The following is a 10362-nucleotide window of genomic DNA, read 5'->3' on the forward strand; positions in this document are numbered from 1 at the left end:
TCCTCGGCCTCGGTCTTGGTCTTCCTTGGTCTTCCTCCGGCTGGGGTGGCTGCTGGCCTCCTCTGTAGGCTTGGAGGAGGATGAGTAAAACAACTCATACAGATTGCAGACGAGAACTCTCGCCAGGTGCAATGGGACCACGGGGGTGCTTCTTCAGCTGGAGTGCCCCCCCCACCGCCCTGCAGCCCATCCTCACAATGGGAAGCTGAGAGGGTTGGAGGAGAGGCGCCCCCGCCCCCGTTGCAACCAGGCGCCACGGAAGAGCCGTTTCCCTGAGGAGCTGGCGTGGCTGAGCCTGTGCGCTTTGCAGCCCCGTGAAACACGGGAGTTTTTTTCTGTTTGAGGAGGAATAATCTTGAAGACCCCCTGCAAGGCGTCTGCTACGCACCCAAGCAGGTTCTGTTTGCTTCATGGTGAATCGCTGCTTGTTGGCAGTAACCTCCCTGGATCTTTGCCCCCGGGGTCACTCCGGGGCCCCTCCCCTACCTGGGTGGTGGAGACGGGGGGGGGGAGGCCGGGGGCTCCGGGGCGGTGAGGTGAGGATCTCTTCGTGCAGCAAATGCGTGCGAGCGAGCGGCCCCCCAGGGCGGAATGAGTGTGCACAGCCTCCGAAGAGGGTTGGGCTCGAGTGACACATTTCTTCCTTTGAGTCTGCAGCCTGGTGCCTGTACCGACAGCTGACGTGATACCTGACCTGGCAGGTTGGGTGCAGGCGGCTAAAAGGAACAATTGCCCTTCTTGAATGATGGAAATAATCTCTCTTCTGTGCCTCGGGCGATTGAGACTCTGAGCCTGGGGGCGCAAATTGCACTTTGGCGCATGTTTCTTTCTTCACCGATACGAGTCAGCCGGTCCGACGCCCAGCCTGAGTCAGGGCCAGGTAGCAGGCAGCCTTGAGACGAACCAGAAGCGCGCCGGGGCCCGGCTTGCCTCGCAGACGCTCTTCTCCGCGGCGTGTTCGGGGCTTTGCCTGAACTGCGCCGGACCCTCCCGTGCTGGGCTGAAAAGGGCAGTGCCATTTGAGGGGCAGAGGCAAAGGGTTTCCCCTTAGGAAACGAGGCTCAAACAGAGAGAGAGAATGGGGAACCCTGCCTCGGGGGTTTGTGGTATTTTCAACAGAAATGGGAGCGGCTCCCACTGTACCGGTCAGATCCCACCTTGAACGTTTTGTCCTGCGCCAGATTATAAGACACATGGAATGGGGCCAGGGAAGGCTTGGAGGGCGATCGGGGGAAAAAACAGTCCTGTGAAGAAAGACAGGAAAAAATAGGGAGCCTTCAAAGGCCTGAAAAGACACCCCTTGTTCCAGAGCAGAAGATCCAGAATAATGGGCTGACGTTGCAGGAAGGCAGATTCTGCTTGGACATCAGGACAAATTTCTTAGAGGGAGAGCAGTTGGGCACGGCTCCCCTTCTCTTCCTCGGAGCAGATGCTGCACAGCCATTTCTTGGGGGGGGGGCTTTAATCAGCATTCCTCCCCCGAACAGAGGCTGGACTCAGGGCCCCTCCATCCACCCCAGGTTTCTAAAGTTTCTAGGAGGGGGACGGGTACTGCAAAAGACTGTTCTTCGTGAACGAGGCCCGCCAAAGCCCAGCCAGCTGGAATAGACCATTGGACCCACTGCTTTTAATCCATGCATTTATCTCTGGCCCTTCTAATTCGCATAAATTAGGGTGCCTTGCAACATTTAAAAATCAACACAAGGTTTAAAAAGTTGTCTCTTTCTTTTAAAGAGCTTCTCTTTCTCAGCTGTTGTTTGAAAAAGTCTAATAAAACCCAAGAAGCAGGCAGAGGCAGACAAAAGCATCTTCTAAATGGGACCTGCCGGGAGAGACCGCCCCGCCTCCCCAAGGCAAGGTGGAAACTCTTCGGCCGCGGATGCGAGGCGAGCCGTCGCGAGCAGGGAGTCCGGCCTGCAGGAGCCCCGCGGGGAAACGCTTGGCCTGCCAGGCGGCAGAGCTCCGTGTATAACATTGTACAGCCCGGGCCACCTCTTTCTCTTTGCTTTTTTCTCTAGCTCCGCGTTTCCTGGGAAAAAGTCAGCAAGGTCTCTTGCGGGGCCAAAGAGCTGCTGCCGGTTATTCTATCTTTGGTTGAAATCACAGAAGGGGTAATTGGCAGGGGCCCCCTTCGGCCCCAGTTGGGGCCAAGTCGGGGCGTTGGGGCTCCAGGGGCTCCCTCCCCTTCAGGGGTGGATAAAGCGATTACAGGGTTTCGATCAGGGTTTCCTCTCTGCCGCAGGGCCTTGCAGCTGGAGAGCCGCGTCAGTCTATGGCAGCCCAACTCAGGCGGCGCCTGCTCACACCTTTCCGACCGACACCTTTTATTCATAGGCGGAAGCTGCAGCTCATGAAAGCTGGCGCCTTTTCATTCACTCTGCTTGTTGGAAAAGGCCCCGTCAGGCTCCTCCTGATTTTCACCCGAAGAGGATGTTGTCGGTGAAAATGTCTTCTCCGAGCCGGTCTCGAGAGAGCAGGAAACGCTGCGCTGAAGGCTCCCGCGGGCGCTTGAGAGCAAAGCCTGACGCCCCTTTTAAACTCTCGGTGTTTTGCTTACACATTTCATGGATTAATTATTCATTCATTTCTTCCTTTCAGCTCTTCAGGATACCGTTTCTAAACCCCTGGCTTGCCCTTTTTAATGTTTAACCATGCTCGCTTTGGGGCCGTGCTGGGGTTAGACTGGCGGCAGGGGGGCCCCGCGGGGAGGAGAAGGCGGTGGGTGATGCGGCCCTTTCCGCGTCAGGCGCTCCCAGAAGGTTTCAGTGCCCTCTTTCTTTTCTTTCTTTTCTGGGGGAGGGGGGAATAGCGGAGCAGTGAGGATTATGCAGAGTGAAATCCTGTCTCTTCCCTCCCTCCCCCACCCCCATCCGCTCTGGGATCGGGGCATTGGCCTCTGCTTTAATCACTGACCCCCATATAGGGCGAGCGGGGTCTTCGGGGAGGAGGAAGGTGCTAATCCCGTCGCGCTGGGCCTTCCTCCATCCTCTCAAACACGCAGGAAATTGCTTTGGGCAATCTTGGGTGAGCATCGTCAGTTACGAGAAGGTGTGGCGCACGGCTGACTGTATAACTTGGGAACAAATTATGATGTGCGAAAGGTAAGCGTGACACCATCCACGCACCCACAGCTAGAAGTGGGCTTATGCAGACACGCCAGGTGATACATCCACCTTTGTCTGAGTCTTCCAAAGGAAGGCCAGGCAGCCACAGGAGTCTCTCTCTCTCTCTCTCTCTCATTCTCCTGCCCCCCCCCCGTTCCTATCCAGGAAAGGCCAAGATAAGGACTACCAGCTCTCAACGTCCCCCCCCCCCCCCGAATCCCCAGCCCAGGGAGCAGCTGGGCAAAGGCACGGAAAGCCTGGCACCCAATTAGCCTGATCTGTAATTGAAGGGCACTTTGGGTGTTGATTTGCAACAGATGGAGGGGAGGAAAACCGGGAAGGGGGTGGGGGTTGGTAAAGAAGGTTCATTAGCAAGGCCGGTCTTGGACGGGGGGGGCAGGGAGATACATAGCTTCAGCCACCCCCCCCCCGCCCAATCTCCATGTCTGCCACTCTGCAGAAGAGGGAGTCCTCCCTTGCAGTCCTGCTGTGCGGCTCTCCCCCCTCGCTGGAGGTCCTCAGCCTCCTCTCCCTCCTGGTGCCTCCTCTGGGCCTTGCCTCACAGCTGACCGGGCCCTCCTTGGGCCCTGCAGCCCCAGGACCTAGGAGCACAGGCCCTCGCTCTGCCCACCAGCGCCATCACTTCCTGCAAGCTTGCCCGGCTGCGTTTATTTCCAGCCTAAACTCAAAACGTGAGGTCTGGCCAAAGGAAGAAACGTCATGGTTGCCTTTGCTTTGCCCTTGGAGACCGAGGCGCTGCTAACCCTGTTTTGCATTTCTCGCTCTTTTGCTTCCTGTGGGGGTTTCCATTGTCTTCCGATATTACGCGGTAGGCACGTAGCCCTCCGAGAAAGAGGACCAAGAAACAGGTGCAAAGTGATCGCCCAGTAAGAAACTGGAAGGCCAACGTGCACCGGGACTGGACTGAGCGTGGGGCAGAGCGGGATTGTTTAATAACCCTAACCTGAACTGCCACCTGCCCTTTGCAGCTACGAAGACTCCCTGCCGTGCACCCCCCGCTGCTTTGCGTGGGAAGTGTCACTGGGTGAGGAGGCTCAGCTTGGCACACTCAAGGCTGCCCAGAGACATGTACCCAGGGGTCACCCGATCAGAAGGGCACTTTGGAGCTCCAAATCAGACAGAGGACAAGCAGTGAGATGGCAGAGCCAAGGGCTGCCGAGGCCCCTCATCTGCTTGGGCACCTGTGACCAGAGGGCACTGCTTCCTAGCCCAGCAGTTGGCCTTCTGAGTCCTGTGGGGCGCCAGGTGGGCCCGTGGGGGCCAGGAGCGCTTGCCTTCTCGTTCGCCGCAGAGAAAGCCTGACATCCACGTTCACTGTTACTTTTGGGGGAGGAAGAATTTTTGTGCCGTGTCATTCCCCCGCCCCCATTACAGCACCTGCCACAGGACCCGCCTGCAGCCAAAAGGAAGAAAGAGGAGAATTGCATTTGAATGCCTGGGGACAGGCCCGGGGTGGGAGGGGGCTGAGGGTGAGGGTTCCTTTGGGTGCAGTCCTGCAGGCAGGTCTTGGGGCACGCTGGGCCATTCTCGGCCAGCCAACCTTCCTCTGCATTCCCTGGAGACATCTAAATGTGCTGAATGGCCAGGTCCAGATCACTGTTCCCCAGCTGGGTGTCATCCAGAGGGGTTGGACTTCAACTCCCATAATCCCCAGCTGGCATAGCCAAAGTAATTCCGGTTTGTCAGGGACCAGAACTCGCCCATTTTGGAGACAGTATTTTTACGAACAGCTCCTTGAATTCTGCCAGGGAAGAGCTTCTGCCTTCCTCCTCTTGGGCTGGGGAAGGGGCTTCTTGCTCGTGGGGCCCTCCTGCCTCCAGCATCGCTCCGCAGGCAGACCCCATTGGCCTGGTGGGAGGCAGCTGCTGACCTTGTTTGAGGGCAGAGTTGCTCCCCTTCTAGTCAAGTCCCAACACTATTTTTATAATGAATTAATGTGTGATATGAGAGTTGGGCATGCCAGACAGTTGTGGAAAACTGAGCGTAGCAGCAGCTTTCCAGATTTGATCGCAACATGCCAGACAGTGGAGGTGCATGGAGAAGTGAAGTTGCCTGCCCTAAGTCTGGCAGGCACCGCCTGGCGCCACTCCGCTCTCCTTTGTCAGCTGCTCCTGGGATACCTCTTTGCCCCCTGGTTAGGAAAGTGGGATAGGACCAGAATGCCAACAACGATGCACCGCGTTAGCAGATAAATACGCTCACACAACTGCCTGCAGCAAAACTGGGAGGCCGTCTTGACATCTGGCATCTAAGTGTGGACTTATCCGCCTGTTCACACACTTCTTCCTCCAGATCACTTCTGCACGATTCTGTGTTGGCCCACAATCAGGCAGGGTCTGGGATGCCGTGGGAGGGCTTGGCAGCACCAGGCCTGGTGAGATCCCCTTCTGGAGAGGCCCAGCTTTTGGGCGGCAGAGCAGAGGCCCTCCTGTCCGATCCCACCACAGGGCCATCCTGTCCTGGAAAGGGCCAAAGTCCGGGGCTCCCACTGCTGGGGCCGCTCAGAGAAAAGTGGGGGGGGGGCTGGGATGGGGACCTTCCATGACGGGGTGTGTGTGTGGAATTTTAGCCTGGCGGAGCGAGGTTCATCCTCCATGGGAACTTCAGGGGAAAGGCAAGGCAGGGGAGACCCGTTTTTCACACAGCACTGTCTCTCCAGGGTGGATGTCCTGGGCGCCTTCAACTGGCACAGCTGTGGAATGCTTCTCACCCACCGGCTATTTCAAAAGAGCAATGGGACTTTGCGGGGGGGGAGCCAGGGGAAGCACCCCTGCCCACATTCAAATGCCCGGATCCAGCGCAAGGGAGCCTGGTCTGGCCAAGGAGTGGCAAGCCGGCCCTCAGCCTTGCCAGCAGGCATTGTCCAGGAGTAACCCTGCGAGGGCTGCGGTGGCTTCCGAGGAAGGTTATGATTTGGGGGAAGCTATTCTTGGTCTGGCACAGCTGCCTCAGCAGGATGATGGCGGGAGGGGTGTCGCGGGGTGGATCGCGGGCCAGGAGCACGCTTGATTCTCCGAGCGACAGAAGAGTAAGGGCTGAGGAGGAAGAGAATTGGGACAGAGTAAGCAGAGGGGAGGGTATGTGTGTGTGTGTGGGGGTCCTTCGCCTGTTCCCTTCCAATTGGGAGGTTCAACTGTGTGTGGGGAGGGAGTGTGGGGCCCCAAGCTCAGGCCTCTTTGTGAAAGCTAGAGCACCCCACAGCTTCTGGGCCCACAGCCAGCCTTGTGGGCAACATTTCAGCGACTCTCTCCAGCAGAGCTGTCTTGGCTGCAGATTATGGGATGGGGAGCCCCAACAGGCAGGGAAGGAGGCAATGACCTCCCCCCCCCGAGAATGTCTCCCTTGATCTCTGCGCAAAACTCAGCGTTGTCCTCACAAGGCGGCTTCACCCTTGGAGGATCTGAAAAAGCTGAGCGTTGCTGTGCCTGGGATGGGAGACCACCAGGCACTGGCGGACCCCTAACCTGGCCTGTGCAATTGAAAAAGCTGGAGAGAAGGCACCGGCAACCTCTTCTGCCACGCTGGCCAAAGAGAGGCATTGGGGACGGACGCCTTTCATCTTTTGGGCTCCTAAAAATGACCAGGTCCGGCTGTCTTGGAGCTTATCAGAGGACGGGCGGCCGGCTTTTAATTGGGATACGTTGCTGAACTGGGGTTCAAAATACAAAGGAAAAGCTGGTGGGGCCTTGCTGAGAATCTTCCTTTCCTTCCCTGGGCAGCTGTCCAGTCCTCGTTGCTGTAACTGGCCTGGAAGCAGATGGCACCACCTGAAAGCTGAGATGATGTTTGGGTTCTTGGTAGAAGGAAGAGCACCTCCCTCCAAGCAACAGGCGCGCAATGACACCTTTGCAGGAGGCTCTCCAAGAGCAGGTGTGAGGCGGGGCTGTTTTCCCCAAACGCTCCCCCAGATGCCCTCCTGGCACCAAGTCAGAGTCAGCTGTACAAGCTGCAGTGCCTGCTGCTGCAACTGAAAAACAAACATGAGCTGGCATGGCTCTCCCCAGGTATGAAACCAAATGCCAAAATGGGTCTTCTAAAGGAGCTCGAAAGGACAGCCTGCTTTGTCTACCTGGCTGGGGCGGGCACCTACCCACAGCTGTGGCAGGCTGGCACCAGTTCCTGGCTCTCCTCGCTGCCACCCTCATGCCAGTGTTCAGCCAACCAGGTGAAGCACCAAAGAGATTCAGAGGAGAAGCCTCTCTTGAGGTTGTTGCCAAGAGCAGGAAAATGCCAAGAGAATCATGGCAGAAGGCGGGCAGGTCAGGCTGCTCCCCTCCCACCCAAGCCTGGGTTGCAGCGGCCCGGGCCTCAAGGTGGGATGCGTGAGAGCCTGGTGCCACGCGGCGCTCTCTCTTCTCGGCCACGGACAGCAGCAGCGAGCGTGCCCCACGGGGGCGGGGGTCTGAAAAGGCGCCCAGAGACGCCTCGCTGGCCAGCTGCCCCCTCTCCTCTTCCGGACGCCGCCCGGCTGCTCGGGGGCGGGGGCCGAACGCGGGCTGCCTCCGGCTGCCCTCAAACTGGACTGCGGCGTTCAGGAGCGGCTCTTCGTGGCCCCCGCGACGGGGCCGGGGGAGCAGCTCGCGCATGTCGCGCAAGCGGCCAGTTGCGGAAACAGAGCCGGGGGGGGCGCGCTGGGGCAGAGAGCGGGGGCTGCCTGAAAAGACCCGCCGTCGTTGCGCTGCATGTTTCTGCCCGGGGCAAAGCTACGAAGGCGGCCCGGGCCGCCCCTGCCCGTCCTGGTGCCGAGGAAACCCAGGGAGGGCATTTCGGACGCCGCCAGGAGTCACGCTCAGCCGGAGAGGCTTGGCCTCCGGTCCCGACGTGGCCAGGCAGGGAGGGCGCCCCGCGGGATGGCGCAGCCCGGGGCCTGGCGAGATGCCCGACCGCCCCCGCCCCCGCCCCCGCCCCCGCGCCGCGCTCGCTTCCAGCTGGGGGGCGGAGCGGGGGAGGCGACCCAGACCGCCCGCCCGTCCGCAGGGCCGGGGCTGCCACCTGGCGGTCAGCGCGGCGTCCTCCCCGAGAGCTCGCGCGTCCCCGGCTGCCGGCATCGCCGCCGAAGAGGCAGAGAGCCCCGCCCGCCGCTGCTGGCCAGCGGGCCCTTGGCTGGGGCAGCCCTGTTGGACTCCGCCCCCGGCAGGGCCGACTGCGCCCCAGGGCGCAGCGGCGGCCGCCACGCCCAGAGCCAGCGCCCGACCCCGACCCCGGGCCGGCCTGACCTCTAGCGGCAGGTGTTCCAGTAGACTGCCCCTGGCCCTGGGGGCTCAGCATCGCTTCTCCTCGGAGCTCGCGTCCGCTGGCTGGGCTGGGCTGGGCTGGGCAACCGCAGACTGGCTGGGTTCACACCACACGCCAAACCCAAATAAAGGGGAGACAAATCTCGTCTTCACGCCACAGCCCAAAGAAGAACGGACTTCCGGCCGAACGCGACGGCCCGGTTCGCACAACCTGCCGAGGCCCTAACCCCCCCACCCCCTTGTAGCCTCATCTGGCCTGTGGGGAAGGCCCCTCCCTTCAGCCCGATCCCCCCACCGTCCAGGTGGCCCATCCCCGTTGGAAGGCGCCCTGCCCTCTGCCTGCCCCTCTTGCAAGGTGTTACAAACCTTGCTCTTGTTCTTAGTCCAGCCTTCCTACGGCCAAGGAGCCCCAGGCCGCAGCCGCGCTCTGCAGCCCGCACCTCCGTCGCCGCTCCCAGAGCGGCTCCCAGAGGGGCACAACCGAGACCCACGGGCACCCCCGCTGCTAACGCCGGGGAAGCGCTCCAGGAGCACCTGGCGTAGAGCGCCGAGCCGCACAGGACCGGAGCCCCCGCCGCCGCCGCCGCGCTCCCACTTGCCCCCCCCAGCTGACAGCCAGGCCCAGACCAAATCAGGCAGGCAGTTCTGCTCCGTGCGACCCCCCCCCGGTCGCTCTGGGGCCGAATCTTCCTCATCTGTGCCCCCTGAGCCAGTGCAGGGGGATGGAAGCGCCAAAGTACGAATGTGGGTTTACAGGTTCTTTTTGGCTTCGCTTTTTATTTTTTGTTCCTGAAGACAAAAAATAAAATACAAACAGTGTGAGAGAACAAAACTCCTAGTCTGGATACCCATCGCACACGAGCAGCAGTTTATAGGAAGGGCATGACGACGATCGATCAGGGAGTACTGAAACCAGCACGACCGAAGACGCCCTTCTCCATTCCTTGCCAGCGGCCACCGAGTTTGGGGTCAGTGCAAAGGGAAGGGCGAAGAAGCTGGGCCCCTGGGAGTTTCGGGCCCCCGGCTGCCGGGGGAGCAGAAAGAGGCGCTGCCTGAAGCGACTGCTGGGTAAAGGTCTGACTTGGGCCCTCCCGGGGTGGGGGGCAGTGCAGCCCTGGCCACCTGGTGCAGGAGCAGCAGGGGAGGCGGAATAGAGGGGCCACGGGCGGGGGGAGCCCTGCTCTGCCACCCGATTCCAGTCCCCTGGCAAGCCAGGAATGACCCTCAGCGGGCCAAGGCAAGGGGGGGGGCAGAGAAAGTCCCAGGTGGCAACTGGAGATAGAAGCTGGAGGGACAGAGGAAGTTTAATTTCAGACTTTTAAGGATGCAGCCATTTTCTAAGTCCAGCACCTTAGGACCCAGGCGTGCCCTAAAGCTGAGATGCCGCCACCCAGGACCCAAACTGGGGGAAAAGGGGACCCTGGTTTACCAGTACAAGGCCTATTTTGTCTTGGTTACTAAACCACTTGCCATCCCTAACTTCAAAGGCCTGTCATTTTGTTCCCTGTCCAAGGAAGGGTGGGGGGACCCAGGACATCACCACTCCCCATCCACCCCAAAAGGTGGGGCAAGGGGTGACAGCAGAGGAGAGAGGGCTCTGGTGCCATCCTGAGTGCCAGGCTAACAGTCTAGTCTGGGCCTTCCAGCAGTGACCCAGGGCAGCCAGCTTATTGGGCGAATGCGTCCAGGTATCAGACCATCGTATCGTGAGGAGAGAAGTCCGAGACAGCCCAGCCCCCTTTCCATGTTGTGTGGGAAATGTATTGCAGGAAGGTCTGCCATGGGGTGGGGGGGGGGAGAAGCCTTTCTTCCAGGAAAAGGGGCAGGCCCACGGGCCTCTCTGGCATACACATTCACTCGTGCTCGCACACAGAAACAAGGCTGAAATAATAAATCAGGACTTGTTTCTCTCTATAATTTGGTGTTAGATCAGGCATCCTGTTAAGGCAACGCAGACGGACACATCAAGAAAATTCAGATAGCTTAGTTTCGCTCTAAGGAGA

Source organism: Python bivittatus, unplaced genomic scaffold (assembly GCF_059951505.1).
Source record: "Python bivittatus isolate LINGU-HERP-01145 unplaced genomic scaffold, Pbiv_v1 ctg000240_np1212, whole genome shotgun sequence".
Taxonomy (NCBI): Eukaryota; Metazoa; Chordata; class Lepidosauria; order Squamata; family Pythonidae; genus Python; species Python bivittatus.